Raw genomic sequence first — 19,891 nt, forward strand, 5'->3', positions numbered from 1 at the left:
ATCTACGCCCTCCCATTGAAAGCAGACGTCAAATCCACTGGGCTATCTCAATAGACAGAAATACATGAATTAAAAAAGTTTACTTGTATTTTAGCATCGTTTAATTAGCTATTAGCACTTGGGATAACCCAGTTTTTTTGAAATCTTACTCACAACTTAATTTTTATTTATATGTATTTATACGCAAAATATACTACCATTAAGATAACCTTTAAGCCGGAGGGAGGCATCGGCCGTGACTAGTTACCACCCTAACGGGAAAGACGTACCGCCAAGCGACTTAGCGTTCAGGTACGACGCCGTTTAGGACGCCGAAGGGGTGTGGATTTTCATCCTACTCCTAACTAGTTAGCCAGCTTCCATCTTGATGAGGTTGTAGTCAAGAGCTAACTTGTAAAGAATAAAATAAAATTTAAAAAAAAAATTAGCTTTTACGAGTAGTTAATTTCACAGAGAAACCATTTCCTTTTTTTCATTTCCTTCCAAAACAAAGAAATGGTAGCAGAAATGTACCATGTCTTGTATGTAAAAAGGGGAAAAAGGATTTCTCAAACAAAGAGCAATAACTCACGGCTACCGAGAAATGCATAGCGTGTCAAATATACGCAGACACTGGACAAAGGGTGGAATGCACCGCCACCAAGAAGTTAACAATCTCTACGCACGCAGAATGATAATTTACGAATAAATTGTATTGAAAACAGTCGTGCAGGTATAATAGTATTAAAAAACTTGTATTTTTATTTGATTTTATCTATTTAGCGCTATTGTTCTGCCACTAGTTGAAGTTCGATTTAATTTTTAATTTTAGGGATTTATAATCGTCGTAAATCCGCAACCTATAAATAAAATACCAAACGACAACTAATACTGTCACATGCTCTCGATAACTTGCTCTATCAGGCAAGGGCACGCACTCTATGCTTTTTGGAATTCTCCATTGAGGACTTTTTGGAAAGATGAAAAAACCCAATATTATAAAAACCCAATATTTCTTCTAAGTATCTTGTGTTAAATCGTTCGAGGACTTTGTACGTCTAAGTAAGTCGAAAAAATATAAACTTTATATCTTCCGATGACCTAATTTAGTTTTTGCTTATCTATACTAATATTATAATGTATCTAAAGTTTGTGGTATTGTAAGGGGTAATCACTGGATCAACTAAACCGATTTGGATCTTTTTTACCACTATAAAGCCACGTTATTTATGAGCGTCATAGGTTACCTATATGTATTCCCGTATTCTCACGGGAACGGGAACGGGAACGGCGGTGAAAGAGTAAGGCGTCGGCTAGTTTTTATCCTACTAATGTTATAAATGCGAAAGTTTGTATGGATGTTTGTTTAGATGTTTGTTACTGTTTAACGACGCTACTACTGCAGCGATTTGGCTGAAATTTGGAACGGAAATAGACAACTCTGGATTAACACATAGGCTACTTTTCATCCCGGAAAAATCCATGGTTCTCGCGGGATTTGTGAAAAACTGAATTCCACGCGAGCAAAGTCACGGGCTAGTAAGTTATAAAAATAACAAAGTCTCACAAAACACTTCATTAAAGTTGTAATACATAATTTGCAAATGCAAAGTAGGTTAAGGTGTTAAAAGTATTAAATTACTATAATATTGAGTTTTTGGATTATTTATGGCCATTTAAATGTCAATATAGTAGTTACATAACAAGTTATATTCTCCTTAAAACTATATATTATGCTAATTTTAGAATACTAGTTCATACCGATACCGGCCGACGTATACCAAGTTAAATAGTACGAGTATCTTTGTAATAATAATTATGTATCACATAAATATTTATATTTAAGTAGTATTTCAGTTTTCATTTTGTAAAATGCAGCCTTTTAACGGCCTGCTACAGATCGAGACCTCCCTCTGCACCTCAGACCAATTACCTTAGGACCTGCTTCGCTAGACGTTACCCCTCTGATAAAAGTATATGAACACGATCTAACGAACTGTTTCTATAGAATTGATGTTTTTATAGAATTGATAAAATCGTTATCACCGTGTAAAGTGCAAATGCCGGTTTGTGTAGTTTCATGGTATAAAAAACAGCAACAACTTGTTTACTAAAATATGAAATTACCTTAATTAAATATATAAATTCTTTAATAAAAGCAATATCTCTTCTGAAGGAACTGCAAAACATCGATCAACGTATTTGTTAGTCTGTGTAAATATTACACGTGTGTGTTTGGCAAATCAAATTTATAGTAGTGTGTAGTATAAAAAGACAAAATTTATTTATTGGTGTTAAATATTCTCGATGTATGAGTTCACCTCGTCCCGCTCAAAAAAAGAAAGGCAATTTTGTTGGTGAATTTTGGTGCGATGCATCTCCATATCTAATTCCTCTATAGCCTATACTCTGTACTTAAGAGTATATGGAGTATAAAATCGCCACACCGCTTCAATGCTGCAATGCGATGCAATATTGAGCCCCAATAGCTCAACGGAAGAGGAGACGGACTCATTACCCACTCGTTTTACTATTGTCATATCCACTCCTAACAGACTATTTTTACCTCAGACCAAATATTGTATAGGACCTGCCTCGCTAGACGTTACTTTTCTGTCAAAGTATATGATCAACGATCTAATGCGATTATAAAAACTGTATCTATAGAATCGATGTTAAATAGTTGTAATCGTGTTAATCCGTTAAAGAGCTCCGTAAAAATACCTTTTTGTGTAATTGAATTGTGTAAAAAACAGGCAAATACTTCTAGTTTAGAATAAGATATATACAAAATCTAAGCTCGTTTTCCTGAGAAAATGACAGACAACTTTGTTCGTGACTATGAGTGCGATACAGGTAATAATGTATTAATGATAATTGGTCTGAGATTTTGACTAATGGCAAATATTATTTTTTTAAAAAATGCGGGTTATATTAGATATTTAAAAATCGGTCTACAATTTCAATTGCGAATATTAGAGAATTTTTTAACGTGTGAACATTTCACAACGTATCTCTAAAAGCTTCTGATAGCTAGATAAACAACACCATTACGGCCCTATTGTGGTCATAACCCGACGGAAATACCGCGGCGTCCCTGTATTAGTTATATAATAGTTGCATAATGTTGTAAGTTGGTCAGCAGAACAAGATTCTATTGTGTTTTTGTTTATTATGTTATAGCTTCTTGTTTTTGAGAAAAATAACGACTTTTGGCGCAGTCGATAGTGCTGTGGTACATAGCAGAGAGGTTCTAAGTTCGACTCCCATCATCATCATATCCGCCGATGGACGTCCACTGCAGGAGTTAGGCTTTTTATAGGGACTTCAAAACATCACTATCCACCTCAGTCCACCTGGTGGGGGTCGAAAAACACTGCATTTTTTATTGCGGGGTCGCCATTACAGCACCTTGGGTCCAGCACGGCCATCGGATCTTCGAACTACGTGCCCCGCCTTTTGCCACTGCAGCTTCGCGACTCGTTGAGCTATGTCGGTGACTTTGGTTCTTCTGGGGATCTCCTCATTTCTGATTCTATCATACTTCTAGCAAAGCTCGTTCGACTCTGAGCCTTAAGAAGGCTCAGAGTCGAACGTAGCGTTAGAGGCCCATAGTTAGCGACCAAGTCTCATCAGGCAATGGGCAGGCCACATAGTTCGAAGAGCCGATAGACGTTGGGGTCCTAAGGTTTTGGAATGGCAACCCCGCACCGGAAAGCGCAGTGTTGGTCGACCCCCCACTAGGTGGACCGAAGACATCAAGCGGGTTGCAGGAGCCGCTGGTTGCTGGCGGCCCGAGACCGATGTGCTTGTAAGTCCAGCCTATGTCCAGCAGTGGACGTCCATCGGCTGATAATGATGATGATGACTCAGGTCTGGTCTGATGCTAGTTACCACCATACCGGCAAAGACGTATCGCCAAGGGATTTGGCGTTCCGGTATGAATTCCGGAAGCCGTCAGAGGTATAAGTAGAATGAACTATTACCTCTTCCTCTTCAGCTTACATCTTAGACTGTATCGTCACGAGACACGTGCTATACATATGCTATATATGGGTTATACAAGCCGAATATGGGTTGTTGATGATGAATGATAATGAATCAAATCTGAATGAAACTCGGCACAACAAATTATATCCAAGACCTGGTTATAAAACGATTAAAATAGGATATTTATTATCAGAAAAAAAGCATAGAGTAAAACATTTTTTTTATTTTCATTGTGCAATTCGTACTTGGAGTAGAGTAACAGTAAGATACAATAGCAGAATTGTATACTGAAAATATCTCAATGCAACTACATAATAATAGTTTTGACCCTCTAAAACGATTACGTGCGTAATTGTCTTCCAGGTCATGTTCTATCTAGATTGCACTATCACTTACCATCTGGTGAAACAAGATCGTGATTAAGCGAATTCAGTTCAGGATATTATTTAACACTTGCCAAATTACATAATGCTCTAGAGTCGATTAAATAAGTATGTTTTTTCAAAAAGTAATTGGTCGTAATGGGGGAGAAGATGTAATGTAACGTTTTCTGCAGTACTCTATATACAAAGTACTAGACCAAGAGGTCTTATAAAGTCTGGAGATTTGTAAGGTTCATGATAATGCTCGCTAAAAAGTATAATCTCTTTGTTTCATTCAGAAGAGTAGTGAAATTGTGAGCACATGAAACTTCTACTTACGTTTCAGGTTAATAGGTAGTGCGTTGTTAATTATAAATACAAAGTACAAATAAACAAATGGATATATTTCATATTAGCATGACTTCTTACTATCATGACTGATATTATATACCTATATTACTAGTGTACGGTAACGGTAAGAAAACGAAGAAGAATTGCTCATTCAGTATCATCAATGTCTACTCTTAGATGTAAAATTTTATGAATTCTAAGCATGTTTGCTGACCTCCGTGTTGTATGCAGTCATCTATTAAATATATAAACGACATTTCATTTATATTTGAACTTTATTGCTATATTATATAAGGTACAAAATCAAATGTACGAAATATGCTAGTTTTTTTACGTTTTGTTATACTAGAATAAACTTTACCGTTATTGACTTAGAGGACAGTGCTATAAAAAATGTTAATATATATAAATAGAATTTCTGAGAAATATAAATTAAGTTTTTATATACATTTTTACTAGCTTTTGACCCGACTTTATTCTTGACTTATATCTCCGAGGCCATAGATTGCTATTTACATATTTCTTGAAATAGAAACAGCAAAAATATTTTTTGACCTGACGCGGGAATCGATCTATGGATATCATTAATAGTATGTACTGCGTAGCCGAATTGGCTTACCACGGCGCCAGTGGAGACATTACTTAGGTTAGTAATGTCTCCACTGGCGCCGTTTTTTTGTTTAAATTCGTCAAAAGTTGTTTAGCTGTAAAAACACAATATAACAAACATGCAGACTTAAGCATTTGCAATATTAAAAACAATGCATTCGTTATAAGCCATTTTCGACTTTAAAACACAAGACATTGAGTTCAATTTTAACAAAACAATTGCAATTAAGGTGAGTGGACAGACGACAAGGCCGCTTTATGTTTGCGAGTGTTGAAAATCTATTAGAGGTGTCATTTTACAAAATAAAACGTGTAAGCTGAGTCAATTATTTGAGTGCAAATGTAAAGAATTCGATGAACTTGACACCAAAAGATTTAAACACGGTCAAGTGCAATCATGCGTAAAGTCGCCTACGTAAGTTGGCCTTTTCGAGTTGACGATACGTGAGGATTGACCACCTGATGTTAAGTAGTCATCAGTAAGCCCTTTGGCAAGCACATTCTGCAAAAAGCCGACTTAGAAATCCCAGAATAATCAGGTATAATTTTGTTATGTACAACCAATGATGTTAGAAGAAAAAGTGGTAGATAGGTTATACGCGACTGCAAGTGGCACGTTAAAACTAAGCTAATTAGCAAACCTGAGCTCAGTCGCCGCACTGTCATCGCATTGCAACATCGCTGAAATTATTTTTGTGTGCCAGTTGTAAACATCGAAAGAGGTTTATGTAACTTATCTATATTTTTTTTTCTTCTAATCATTGTGTACAACCATATATTTTAAATCAAAATACGACATTGCTGTTGCAAAAAAAAAAAACAATATTTTATAGAGTTAACAACTACGCAAATTCTTAAAAAAAATAAAAAAAGAACTACTCGAGAAAACAAAAAACCTAATTGATTGCATTCGTTAAATTTTCACACTCCGTTAAATTTTACGACGGCCGATTCTATGCGTTTTTAAATGGCGAGCTCTTGAGCAAGTGACCTTTGTGAGACGACATTATGAAAAGCAATAAAAAAACAATTTAGATAGGTATAGCCGGTCCCGTACATGGTAAATGATCCTTTTGATTCCGCCATATTGATTTCGGAACACAAGAAATATTATTTACTGGCGGACGCCCGCAACTTCGTCCGCGTGAAATTCAGTTTACACAAATCTTGCAAAAACTATGGATTTTTTCGAGATAAAAAGTAGCTTATGTATTAATTTAGGGTATTATCTATTTTTGTTTTAAATTTCAGCCAAATCAATTCAGTAGTTATGGCGTTAAAGAGTAACAAACATCAATACAAACTTTTGCGTTTATAATATTTGTAGGATTTGCCTTCAGCTAAAAACTCATTTAGTTCATGAACTTAAGTGAAATCGCGTTTGATTTAATAGTTAGAATAGTAATAGTAAAGTTATTCGTCTGAGGAAGACCATAATAATATCTGCCACCATAAATTACGAAGTATTGAAATTTCAGGTACCTATACCTAATAATAGAGACACCTAAACCCAAGATTGACTCGTTGATGAGTGAAATTTTTTAAATTTTAAAATTAAATTACGATTTTTGTTGACTAATGAAACTATTATTAAACTTTAAAGACATTCGAACCTGTTTTTGTGAAGCAATGAAAAAATATCTACGGATCCCTGATATTGTTTACAAACAAATACAATCGATAAAAGTGAAACCGTCAATGTTTCATTAAAAAAAAGTAAAACCAACATCAACAATGCAGTTTCATAATTTCAGCGTCTCGAATATTTGGTGGAAACAACCTGTGGCGCCTTGTCGAATCGAATCGATTGATTCTATTATCAACGCAAACATTACGTTGCTGGGAAGATGAGGTTACGTTTTTGTATTATGTTTTTCTTGCTTAATGTGAGATGAATACATCGTGAATTTCATGTAGAAAGGAGATGGTCCAAAATTGTATGTAGCCCAGGATCAGTCATTGTACCCTAGCGGAAATAAAAGAAGATTTATTATTTTTTTAACTATTTTTGATTATACAAATCTACGAATTCACTTTAATTTTTTAGAAATAATATTAATTATCTCCCAAGAAATGCAACACTAATATGGGTAATAATGGCGGTTAAATGACGTTTTCAATGCAATAATCGATTTGACGTTTGCTGTCAATTGTCATGTCATAGCTTTAGGGGCGCCATCTTGATTCATATCAAAAACTTGGGTTTTTATTTTATTTATTTCTTTTTATTTAGTTAGATTTATTCACTTTAATAAATTTTAATAATATCCTTGTATTTTTTAAATTTTAATGATACGGGGTACAAGAGTGGACCTGAAATGGACCATCTCGTTTCATTATCCCGATCAGTAGGACATAAGCTATTTATCGCTATTTAATGTTTCATTCATCATCATCATCATTATCAACCTATATTCGGCTCACTGCTGAGCTCGAGTCTCCTCTCAGAATGAGAGGGGTTAGGCTAATACTCCATCACGCACCACGGTGACGTAATGCGGATTGGCACACTTCACACACGCAGAGAATTAAGAAAATTTTCTGGTATGCAGGTTTCCTAACGATGATTTTCCTTCACCGTTTAAGACATGTGATATTTAATTTCTTAAAATGCACATTGAAAAGTTGGAGGTGCATACCCCGGACCGGATTTAAACCCACACCCTCCGGAATCGGAGGCAGAGGTCATATCCACTGGGCTATCACGGCATTTAATGTTTAATATTCATTATTAATCTCGCTAGTCCTTGGGATGTTGGGGTTATATGACCCCTTACAAATGGCCACCACACATCGGAAAGTGCAGTGTTGGTCAACCCCCCACTAGGCGCACTGATGACAGCGGGTTCTAGGGATGAAGGCGAATCGAGACCATGTTATTTAGAAGTTATTACAAGAGGCTTGCTGGCCCGGCAAAGGACCTCCATCGTTGATAATGACGATAATAAATGTTTATATTTTTTTATTATCGACTAAAATTTTAAATAAGCACTAAAAATATAAAAGCAAATTGTACTACCTACTTCTGTACAAATGTCATGGTTTTGTTGTAGTTTCACTTCTTTTGTTAATAAAAAGAATATTTGCCTTATCTTTTTTAATATGACCAATATTTCCATTCCCCTCCAACTGTATTAGGAGTGGGTACGACAATAGACCAACGGCGGGGATCGAACCACCACCCCTCGGTGATGAGTTCAACCGCTTTTACCGTTGAGCTATTGAGGCACTAAACCTCTGTTTTGTTATTTGGTTTTTAATTAAAATTAAAATTTTAGATCCGTTATTTGCCTTAAATTATGTCATGTGACATCGGCATTTGAGGTCATTTGCTTACAAATAAGTTAGCTGAGGTCATTCGTTAAAATACTTGTATGTCTATTTCTTGAGTTCCGTGTCTAAAACTTTGTATGTCCATCACAAATTAAAGTTTTATTCTAAGTGCAGTATAAAGACATGTATTCCTATATTGTCATTAATGTTAAAATAATAATATAATAGTTTAAAAAACTAAAAAACACGCTTTTAGGACGCACTAAAAATTACAAATGGAGTTTTTTCGTATTCCTGACATCAAACCCATTCATTTGATAACCATATCATAGGGGTGCATTTCAAATAGCCTATACGCCGTCTTGGACGTCCGCCATATTGGATTTAAGTCACGTGACTATTTTCTTCGTATTCCTGACAGCAAACCCTTTCATTTGATATCCAAATAATGAGGGTGGATTTCAAACAGCCAGTCCGCCATCTTGGGGAGGCCGCCATATTGGATTGTAAAACTGACGTTTCTTAGCTAGTCATGTACTGTCATCAGAACTCAGAGCGTATGCGAAATTTCATCCTAATCGAAGACCGGGAAGTGGGTCAAATTGAGATTCCAAGATTTTCTTACATACATAGTTACAAGAAGAAGCTAATATGAGCGTATTAATGAGGGAAATAGTATTGCTAGGATAGCTATATTTATTTTAACCAACATCCAAAAAGGAGGAGATTCTATGTTTCGTTGTAACGTATGTTTTTTATTGTATGTGAAAAAACTTAATATTAAATTATCAATCAAGTTCCAGTAATTGCAATACGGCTGAGCCATTTTTGTATACCTATCTTTATATTCATAAATATATTACAAAATTAATTTATTTATACTGTAACAATAAATTAAAAATAATTTAACTCAAAAAACTGGTTTGAATCAGGAAACAATAATACATTGTATCATTTAGACATCTTAATTCATTCGGTGTAAATAATATAGATGAAATTATTTTTTTTTTTTTATATTAACTGTTGCGTGCTACTTTGTCTGCTTACAAATTTTGATTTTCGGGAAAAAAAACCGATATAAAATTGTGTTGCTATTTTTCATCCGATTGTTTTTGTTTCTGTATAACATTTACGTTTTATAATGGATATAATCTTACTTATGTATTTATTTTAAGGACATGCTAAATTCAATTGTACTCCGTGGTATCAAATTCATATGTCTTGTTTTTCTAGCAATATAATTTTCTTCTTTACGGCTCTGGTTTCTAGCCCTTTTGAGCTCTCTACGAATATCGGGATAAAAGTATCCAGACTATTCTATTATACATAAGTACAATTATCCGACCAGTAGGGCTATTCTGTGACGATATCTTTATAACTCGTTAATGCAAGTTTTGAATTCACGACTATCTCTCTCTGCCTAATACGATATTATAGGATGACAAAGACCTAGGTGAATTCGAAGATCGCAGTTGCGAGTTACAGAATTGTACTTACTACAGATCTCGACGTATGTGTGGTGTGATTGAGTATTAATTAATATTATATATCCATCCCACAGTATAAAGAATGATCCAGTATGAGTCTTTACAAGCGGCGCGATGAGAACGGTGAACCCATAAAAAACAAACGATACGCGTTTCCTTGACATCCGCATATACAAACTCTTTTCATAATTTGTATTTCAAGATTTAACACTAATCACAATTACGTAAATTGATATCATAACTAATAATCAATAATTTACCTATCAAAATACTCTTTAATTTTTGTGAACAGTTTTCAATATTTAAAAACAAAAGACGCCATTTGTCTTAAACAATATTGACAATTACTGATGCGACTCTTCGTCTCGTATTGACTCGAGAATGTATTCGATTTTTAATTTGTGTTTAGAATGGCTGCATCCTTGCTGTGTTCCGTGCGCTCTATCTGACTATTATTCTTTAATTTGTGATCCATCCAAAGATTAAGTATTAAAAAAATATTAACCTTGTCGCATACAGACAATTTTAAAACGTGTGTTTCCGGTATTTATTTAATATTTATTAACATAAGAGGAAGTTATTTCAAAATCACAGACAGACGTTACAATTCTATTTACTTCTACACTTAGTGATGGCCTAGAAATCAGATATGTTAATTTATTGTTTGACAAACTAGTTTGATCCTTGGTATATTAAATTTATAGATATCAATACATCAAAAAATAATAATTAACTCCAAAGGTCGAAGTTTATATTATTTATAAAATCGCTAAGTTAGAATCTTCAATTTGTATTAAAAAAAATACGAAGTTCAACAAATTATTCTTAGTAGCATTATTCTGTAATTGTGTTTTTATAACTCATGTGTGTGAGTATCGAATTCGTCTCTATCTCTATCTTTAGTATCGTATCTCGAAGATAGAGATAGATATTCGAGACCCACATTGTTGAGTTGTAAAATATACTTACATCATAGCCTTACATCAGGGGTCTGATTCTGCTATTTTACACTCGTCGCTGAATCTCTCGCCAATAACAAGTTTTATGAGAATTTGATGGGATGCCAAAAATAAAAAAGGCGCAGCCCCTGCATTCTGTAAAGTTACAGCGATATGACATCGTACATGTCCATGGGTACGATTATTAATTCCAGTCCGAGAAATGACAAGTGCAACTGTCACTGAAATGTCTTTTTACTGACTAGAATTATTAATCGTACATACGATTAATCTTACATAAGATTATTAATTCCAGTCAGTAAAATGACATTTCAGTGATATGACAAGAGTAACTGTCACTGAAATGTCATTTTACTGACTGGTATTAATAATCGTACATACGATTAATCGTACTTATGATTATTAATTCCAGTCAGTAAAATTACATTTCAGTGATATGATAAGAGCAACTGTCACTGAAATGTCATTTTACTGACTGGTATTAATAATCGTACATACGATTAATCGTACTTATGATTATTAATTCCAGTCAGTAAAATGACATTTCAGTGATATGACAAGAGTAACTGTCACTGAAATGTCATTTTACTGACTGGTATTAATAATCGTACATACGATTAATCGTACTTATGATTATTAATTCCAGTCAGTAAAATTACATTTCAGTGATATGATAAGAGCAACTGTCACTGAAATGTCATTTTACTGACTGGTATTAATAATCGTACATACGATTAATCGTACTTATGATTATTAATTCCAGTCAGTAAAATTACATTTCAGTGATATGATAAGAGCAACTGTCACTGAAATGTCATTTTACTGACTGGTATTAATAATCGTACATACGATTAATCGTACTTATGATTATTAATTCCAGTCAGTAAAATGACATTTCAGTGATATGACAAGAGCAACTGTCACTGAAATGTCATTTTACTGACTGGTATTAATAGTCGTACATACGGTTAATATTACTTATGATTATTAATTCCAGTCAGTAAAATGACATTTCAGTGACAGTTTCACTTGTCATTTTACTGACTGGAATTAATAATCGTACATACGATTAATCGTACTTATGATTATTAATTCCAGTCAGTAAAATGACATTTCAGTGACTGTTGCACTTATCATTTTACTGACTGGAATTAATAATCGTTATAATACGTTACTGACATTTCCTTTTTGGCATCCCATTGAAACAAAGTTCAAATTCAAATAAAACTTGATAAAGGGCGAAATTACATCGACGAGCATATACTCGTAATAGCGGAATCACATCCCAGATCATAAATATCACAGGGCGACTTTATAGGATTTTTAGGAGGTGGTTCTAGCGAATGTGACGTACTCGGAGGTGCTTTATTATAATATGCTGTAGTTATACCTAATGTCTAGTTGACCATGTGTTTTCTGGGTATGGTGTGTGGCAAATAGTTTTGTGGTTTTGGAGGTCGATTAAAGTTCCAAAGGTTTTGTTATGTGTTCTAACTATAATTTATATTCTTAGTACAGGCTTTTAAAATAAAGAGGAAAAGTGTGTTTTTTTTTATTTCTCAAATATTGTCAATGATATTAATAATGGCGTACGATTTGTATATCCAATCCAATCCAGATTCCAATCCTAATGAGATTTGTAAAGTTTGGCAAGTTCGTTGATGACACTCCCATGATATGCGGACGACGGGGGAAAAGACTGCACGGGTGTAAAATCGTGCGTGCGGGGAAGTGCATCAGTCATGATGCACCTATTGTGCATCTATTGCATGTATTATGCACCTATTGTATGTATTTCATTCATCGCAACACGCCCCCCGGCCCGCGCGGACTATCGAGAGTGTTACGAACGATATTGCCATCAAAAAATTTTATTTGACTATTTCGGGCCAGTTCCCGGAATAATTAATATCTGTGAAGTAAAAAAATATTTTTTGAACATAACTTACCAATTCTCCTTTCCAGTATCACAGTTGATATTTTCAAAATAGGATCACGTAAATATCCAAAAGTCAGTACATTTATTTCACTTAGTTCACACAGTTACTTCACATAGTTGTCTCTAGAACACTAAAAAACACTATATGCACTTAGAACACTAGCCCAAATAATAATCGTAATAAAAGAATACGGTATATATGACTATAGCATAAAACACTAACTTCAGATATAAATAAAAAACGTCTTTGAAATTTTTCAAAATTGTTGCCAAAAAGCTTGTATTTTGATTTTCGATTTCTTGCATTGATACTCGTGAGTGTTCTATTAATTCTGTCTGTAATGAAAATGTAATTTATTTTTAGATTTCTTTTTTACAACAATATTTTATGTAAAGTTAAGTGTGTAGAATTCTATTGCTGGTGATTTATTTATTTAAAATTGAGATTTTATTATTCTTTTAATTCTTAGTATGCATTTATTTTAATTTATTACTGGTGAATGTTAGTTATAAAAATCAAGAGAATTCTTCTTATTTTACATATGTGTAATAATTATATTTTACTTTTCAGCAAAAATCACTTAACGAGTTTTGATGAAATTTTGGTTTTTTATAGTTCACGAAAGAGTATAAATAGGTTAATGTTACTAATATTTTAAAGGCGAAAGTAGCCTTAACGTCCTGTTTGTTTTACACCAAAACGCTCATAAAGTTGATGAATTTTGTTAGAATCAAATGGGACATTTGAAATTTAGGTAACAGTATACATCTTTTGTTACTCTAATGAGTTGTAATTACATCGTCAGTAACTAATCAAATTAAATTAATATTTTGAATATATTACTTATCATAATCAATAAGCGATAATGGCAATTCGTGTTAAAAACATTTCGTTCCGGATTTCAAAAGAAAGATAATGTACTTAACAGTATCAATGTAAGACACTTTTTCTCATAACGCGTGGCAGAAGTATCAAGTTATAATGAATACCAAATAATCAGAAATTCAATACATTAGAGCTGCGAATAAATAAATACATTTACACGAGTGGAAACTCTACCGACGACCGCAGTTGGCGACGTCTCGGCGGCAGGCGACGGCGTCGCCGACTGCAGACAGAGACGTCTCGGCGGCAGCCAACGGCAGTCGACTGCAGTCGGCGACATCTCGGCGGTAGGGGACGGTGTCGCTGACTGCAGTCAGTGACGTCTCGGCGGCAGCCAAAGAGTCGAACGCCGTCGAGAGTCGACTGCAGTACGTCGGTAGCAGCTACCGCTCGTATAAATGAACACAAAGCAGCCTAATGAGCCGACTTTCCGGATATTTTGATGAAAATCATTTGGAAATCTTTACAAAATAAAACTGCAAAGCTTACACAACTTGGAAAATGTAAAGCTCTTCCCATTTAAAGCTTGAAACTTACACAACGCAGAACGTGTAAAGCCCATGAACTTAACAATGCAAAACCTACACGGAAGGTTTGACGTTCTGAACCTTACTCTTTACAATATGTAAAACTCAGAAATAGCTACTTTCGCGTCATGTTTTTTTATAATTTGTCTAGGATGGTGTACAGTTTACATTGCCAGACTTAACATTAGATCTTAGAAATTACTAAATTAATTTAGCCTGGAAATCGAACCCAGGACGTCCATAATAAAGCAATGCCTAAATCCGTCGGTATCGTCAATCCTCGAGTACATTACTTATAGCTTCATTAACTAATCTATAATTTAAAAACGCCAAATTATTACAGGCATAGTCAGGAAGTGTTAATTAGTTATTAGAAATCGTTGAAACCTGTCTAACCGACTTGAAATATTGAGCAACCAATCTATTGATATAACGAGACTCCGAAATGTTTCGAAATCTGTTTAATATAAGACCAAGGCATTGTATGTAAATGGTTTTAAATCAAAACGAAATAAAAAACATTGGTAGGTACCTACCTAATAGTTGCCCATACAACTATCAAAATTCGAGAATAAATAATTAAGTTAGCGATCGTAGAAAGAGAATCGACGTGTTACTTGGCTACAGGGGCTGGAGCTGGTGAAAACCACAACCAACCAACCAACTGCGCCAGAGAGGTTGTCAAAATATTTTTGTTTTTGGCTCAAACAGTCATTACAAAAATATATTATCACCATTTCGATGTAAATCAAAGGACCTCAATATATCATCATCATCATCATTACCAACCCATATTCGGCTCACTGCTGAGCTCGAGTCTCCTCTCAAAATGAGAGGGTTTAGGCCAATAGTCCACCACGCTGGCCCAATGCGGATTGGGAGACTTCACACACGCAATTAAGTAAATTCTCTGGTATGCAGGTTTCCTCACGATGTTTTCCTTCACCGTTTGAAACACGTGATTTAAAAAAATAAATAAATATATCTTTTGCGAATTCAATTCATTTTGATAAATGTTTTTAAAGGACTTTAAAGTAGAACAGACGTGTACCTTTTATTAATAACATAAAAATAATTTAATAAAGAATAATAAAACTTAAAATGGGGGATGAAAATTTGTACACGGTATCATTGCTTATCGTTTTAATAGAAGTATCATATTTAAGCTTGTCATATGACTACGAGTAGTTGAAAGGTATTAGGAAACGTTCGTGCAAACACACATTAACCGCAAAAGCCTTATGAAGGTAAGAATATGACAATAGCAGTAAAATATGTAAAATGTGGTTAAGGTCTTTATGTCCTTAACCACAATTTACAAATATTAGTACTAAAAAAACAATTTGCAAAAATGCAATTAATCGAAAAGTCATAATATACAATTAAAAATCGTTTTTCGGAATAATAAAATAAAATATGAAAAAATATCAAATTAATAAAAAAAAGAGTTTATATGAAAAACTACAAAGTAAAGCATACTTTCGTTAAAATACTCGTATTTATTTATTTAGGCTAGGACTTAGTAATACAATTAAAACACAAAAACCTCAAACAAAACTCAATAATTCAATAAAAAATATCGAAAGAATACTTTTAAAAATTCAAATCAAAGATAAATTTTTCTCAAAAGTAAAACTACATAATCACTCATCTATCAAGCAGAATCTTCTAATAAGATTAGCTATTAACAGAAACACATCATAAATCAACCTACCTATATAATAAACACGAGAAAACTGTAAAAAACACGGGAAAATTAAATACCTTAATTCACTTTTCCACTATTACACTGTAAGCGGTGTCTATACTTTCAAACCGTTCGGGTTGCACTAGTAGTGTCTTGTGCTGTAGAAGTAGGGGGGGTAGGGTGACCATGAGGAAATGAAAGGAGTGGGAATTGTACAACTTGTTGATATAAATTGTAGTAATGTAAGATGACGTTTTAGATACCTATCTTAAAAATGTTATAATGATATCTTAGGATGTCTCTCGTTATGATAAAAAAAACAATTTAATAGTAGTACAATTTAGTTACATGGATTTTTAAAGTAACATTGTGTCTAAGTTTTTAAATAAAAATGATAATTTTTAACTAGCCTACGCATCGCAAAATGTAGCCTATGACACTCATAGATAATGTGGATTTTTATTGGTAAAATAATTTTTAAATCGGTAAAATAGTTTAAAATTAAAAAATGTGGTTCTAATTTAGCTTCTAAAATTTGAGCCTAACATACTAACATGATATACATAATAAAAGATCGTATTAATTTACACATGAGATCGTTCACCTTGTGTAGAATATTATAGCTTTTGCCAATTGCATATTACAGAGAATCATCCCTCACCTACATGCCACATTGATCTTAATATGACAATTTCAGTTTCGATTTGTTTCTATCTCTATCTGTAGTACCATGTTACACAGAGAGAGATAGAGAAAAAAAAATATTCAATAACGTTGTTCTTAAAAATGATTATCTTATTTATTATTTGTTGATCTCGGTAGACCAGAGTCTAGATTATCCTGTTTTAAATAAACCCAGGGTCACACTAACCGATTGCGTGCATCGGACAATGCAGTTGCGAAGGCAAGAAACCTGAATTATCATAAATAAGTCCAGCACGATTGGTTGCTTACTCGTTTTATTTGAAACCGTTGCTATACGACGCCTAACGAGATACATAATCACACGTTAAATAAGTAATCATTATTATTTTCAATGCAATCTGTGTATTAAACTACAATCAAAGAAATTTTTATATAATAATTTATAATAAGCCTTCTTCAAATAAATTATTTTGGAAGTGGACGCCCGCGACTTCGTCCGCGTAGAATTCACTTTTCACAAATATTGTGGGAACCATGGATTTTTCCGGGATGAATCTCCTCTGTGTCTCTCTCTCTCAGGGTATTATCTATCTTTGTTATAAATCGGTTAAGTAGTTGCGGCTATAAAAGTAACAAACATTTAAACAAACATCCATACAAACTTTCGCGTTTATAATATTAGTTAGATTTCAATGGCCCAAACAAGGCAGTTGAGTATTTTTAAGGCGACGAAACAAGCAGTTTCCTATACTCGCATCGAACGCATCGAAGGTAAAAAGCTCATATTATATCATATGTTTCTAAAGTTGAGTGATTGCTGAAGTAAACCATAACAAAAATTTGCATGGCTTCCCTAATGAGCTGAACCACAAAAGCCTGGACTTGCTCTTAGTAGTTGTATCTTAATATTTTATATCAACGTTTTGAAAACATGCCTTATGAAATGTATCTGCCGCTAGACTAAGAAAAAACTGATTCGATATTTACAAAAAGACTTGTTTGTATATAAAACCTTTATAAGCTAAAACATCATTAAAATAAGTCACCTCTCTAAAAAAAGCTAAATTTATATTCCTACGTTCATCGATCCCAAGGACAGACTCAAGGACATAGATACACAAATAATAATACACAACACACATTTAGTAATAGAGCTTTTTATGCTAGAGCTCGTCAGGGTAAGTACTACCACTATGTAAAATAAACCTTGGCTGAGTTTGTTGTGGGCTCTTCTCGGATCAAGGCGCGTTTGGAACCCTCGTAACTTTAACTTTAATTTTAAGTTTCCGAATGATTATTATCACCATTATCTTAAGTTTAATATTATTATATTATTTGAAAAAAAAATTTATTTTGACTTTATGCTTATTTGTGCCAAGTGCCAAGCAGCATTGCTGAGATCAAGTCTGAAGAGTTGTCGGTGCAAATGGGGGATGGGGTTGAAAAAAAAAATAAAAACTTTAAAAGGTTGTCGAATAGTTCCTGGCACTCTGGCACCGAATAAGTTTGCGTGTTACCAAATGAACTTATATAACCGATTCCGTTTTAACTGAGGAACTATATACACATAGGAAGTAGTAAAAAGCAATAATTGATAAGTAGGAAACTGTTTACAGACACGACACAATTATTTTCGTTTGTATGTTAATAGGACAAGCTTCGATACACCGACATCCTTGACTGATATTTAACAGTAGGTTAATTTGATGTACCGACAAACACCTACTTCCACGTTTAACGCTAAATTGTGAAGGTTTTATAGTTGATTACATAACCATTAAAATTGATTTCATGTATTGCGTTTTGATAATTTCATCTTTACTTAGTACTTACTTTACTTACACCATCATTATCATTAACAGCCGATGAACGGTCAAAACGGTCAAAACGGTCTCGAACCGCCAGCATTCAGCGGCTCCCTACAACCTGATGTATTCGGTCACCTATTCGAACTATTTGCTCTGCCCACTCCATGCCACATCAGCTTCGCGACTCGCTGAGCTATGCTTGTCACTGATGCTTGGAGTTTCTCTGCGTGATCGAATCAGATCAATCAGAAATGAGATCCGCAGAAGAACCAAAGTCACTGACATTTCTCCTTATAAATTAGCAAAATTCCATTTTGGATTCTATACTTCATATAGACTCATTTTATTAAAAGGTAAAGTTTATGACTTAATGTATTTGTGTGTGTGAGGTTTTAGGGGTAATTGTGTGCAATAAATTTCTTCTTCCTCTTCACGTTATTTGTGATCATAGGCTATATTTTATCCCCGTGTTCCCACGGGAACAGGAACTACGCGGGTGAAAGTAGGTATTTGCTACTAGTCACATAAAATCAGGTGAGATCGCAATTCAAGCGTTAACTTGTCAATATAAACATATTGACAATTTAACGCATGAGTTAAAAAAAGTATTTTCATAATACTGGTAAGCATTGGTAAATACTAAACAGGTTTTAATAAACTTAATAGAGATTGTCAAGTTGCGAGTCATACAGCGGAGTCAGTTGGTAACTAAACCAATTTCTAAAACCCGTTCGGATCTAGTAGTTCACTGGGGTTGTGGCCTAATTGCGTCTGCGCAGATTGTTTGAGCCGGTTAAGCCACTTGCATCTACATCGAGCATTTTATAGGTAAGACGGTTACCTATACAATGCTCGATGTAGATCCAAGTGGCTTCTTTATAGAAAGAGTTGAATCAGATAGCTCCCCTGATATTAAGTTCTTAAGATATCTGATATTAAGTTTTGATCTAATTCTCATGACGAAACAACTTTTTGCATTCTAAGAATACGAGTACTTCCTACAGCTCTGCTTTAAACCTATCAGTCCCTCATTCGCACAAGAGTTTTTTTAACGGACGTTATAAAAGCGTTCAAATTTTCTACAATTTTCACTCAAAACATTCGACTGAATCTAGCAATGCAGCCTGGCGGCAGAGGCATAGTGGGAAAAGCTGTACTTTCTCGGACAAACGCTATCATAAAATGCAATTTTTATCCCTAGTGATACAAGGTTGTTGTTAAAATTCGGACGCAATAGCGTATAACGTCTGTAGTGCCTAATGGCGTCGTATTGCAGAAGAATACCAAGTACTCTACTAAGTAATAGTGTATTATTGATTTAGTTAGGATAGTCCACCCTACATGATCCACCTCGTTTGTCTCTGCAATTGCAATTACTACTCGAAACTC

The 19,891-nt window shown here is 34.2% G+C and overlaps 1 protein-coding gene across 11 annotated transcripts in view; it reads right to left on the reverse strand.

Annotated features, from left to right (window-relative positions):
- Positions 1-19,891, reverse strand: part of LOC112053443 (proteoglycan 4) — a 59,686-nt gene that overhangs the window by 26,360 nt on the left and 13,435 nt on the right. For 2 of the 11 annotated variants that reach the window (XM_024092851.2, XM_024092859.2), the window contains exon 2: positions 12,960-13,285. The exons of 1 other annotated variant lie outside the window; for it this stretch is intronic. The gene's annotated coding sequence lies outside the window, so the exon portion shown is untranslated. Of the gene's footprint in view, positions 1-12,959; positions 13,286-16,076; positions 16,264-19,891 lie in introns of those variants that run through there. 8 more of the 11 variants (XM_024092867.2, XM_052887135.1, XM_024092890.2 and 5 more) reach the window with 7 other exon arrangements.

This window comes from Bicyclus anynana, chromosome 18, assembly GCF_947172395.1.
Source record: "Bicyclus anynana chromosome 18, ilBicAnyn1.1, whole genome shotgun sequence".
Taxonomy (NCBI): domain Eukaryota; kingdom Metazoa; phylum Arthropoda; class Insecta; order Lepidoptera; family Nymphalidae; genus Bicyclus; species Bicyclus anynana.